Raw genomic sequence first — 1,381 nt, forward strand, 5'->3', positions numbered from 1 at the left:
TGACTTGAAAATCTTGCTTAGATTTTTGCATATGTTGAGGAAAATGTGGCGGTGGCCTTCCTTCCATTTGTTGAGGTTATTTTTTTGTGGCATTTTTATTGGCAATACAAGATGAATCTGTTCCAACATTTTCCTGGTTGCTCATTTCTTTTGTAGCCTACTCAACTAATGGTTCTAAAATATTCTTATTTGTAAAATTTGAACTACCTTCTTCAAAAACGGTGTCATTAACAACTCATGGTAGCTAAGTACCACTTCTGAGTGTCATGGATTTGCACTGCTCCTTCCCTTGAGATCGTAAATTTATGGTATCACTCAACAATGCTCCTTGCGATCTAAAGCTTAATGCTTTGGCAATTTGCCCCACTTGATTTTCTAAAACTTTTAAAGATGCAGCTTGACTTTGAATGATATCATCGTTCTTGGCCATGTATTCCCTCAATAGAGCTTCCATAGATGAAGAACTTGAAACTAAATTTTGCTGAGCATTTTGCCGTGGCATGGGATGATTGTATCCAGGTGGTGCACTCACAACATTCTGTCGAATAGCATTACTAGAATTTCTCACCCCTTGATTACTCCAACTAAAATTGGGATTTTCTTCTGCCCTGTATTATATGTGTTGGAATATGGGTTGTTATTGTTACGATTAAAATTTCCCATATAATAAACTAAGGCTGGGTTCGATGGGAATTCATCAAAAACAAGATCTTCTCGACAATAAACACATGCTAACTCAGCTGCTTTCATTTCCTGCACTGCAGCTGGTCTTTTCAGTGTTTTAATCATATTCGTTAAAGATGATACCTGAGTTGTTAAGGAAGTAATCGTATCAAGTTCTATTGCTCCAGCAACTCCTCTGCCAGTCCCTACTCTTGTAGTGGGGTATTGATAATCATTTTTTGCAATCCTCTCTAGAATTTCATATGCCTCATTATATGATTTATCGAGCAAAGTCTCATTAGTAGATGTGTCATCCACCATCCTTCTATGCGCATTCAATCCATTGTAAAACATTTCCATTTGCATCTTATGTTGAAAACCATACATTGGGTATTTTCTAATTAACTCCTTGAATACCTCTCATGCTTCATATAATGTTTCATCCTTAGATTGCCAAAAGGACGTAATATCGTTCCTCAATTTGGCATTCATGTTTGGAGGATTATATCTTAACAGAAACCTATGATAAAGTTTATTCCAAGATGCCACTGTACCTGACAGGAATGCATTTAACCATGCTTTACCATGATCTCACAATGAATAAGGGAATAACTTCAGTCTCAAGCAATCTTCAAGAACACCCTACTACCTGAATAAATCGTAGACTTCCAAATAGAATCTTAAATGCAACCGTGGATCTTCAGTAGGCAATCCACTA

General features: G+C 36.7%; 1 non-coding gene across 1 annotated transcript; it reads left to right on the forward strand.

The window, feature by feature from the left end:
• The first annotated feature begins 1,039 nt into the window (after nucleotides 1-1,039).
• On the forward strand, nucleotides 1,040-1,146 carry LOC128032955 (small nucleolar RNA R71). Its single transcript, XR_008189293.1, has one exon. It is a non-coding gene; the product is annotated as a small nucleolar RNA R71 (small nucleolar RNA).
• The last annotated feature ends 235 nt before the right edge of the window (nucleotides 1,147-1,381 follow it).

This window comes from Gossypium raimondii, chromosome 9 (assembly GCF_025698545.1).
Source record: "Gossypium raimondii isolate GPD5lz chromosome 9, ASM2569854v1, whole genome shotgun sequence".
In the NCBI taxonomy this organism is placed as follows: domain Eukaryota; kingdom Viridiplantae; phylum Streptophyta; class Magnoliopsida; order Malvales; family Malvaceae; genus Gossypium; species Gossypium raimondii.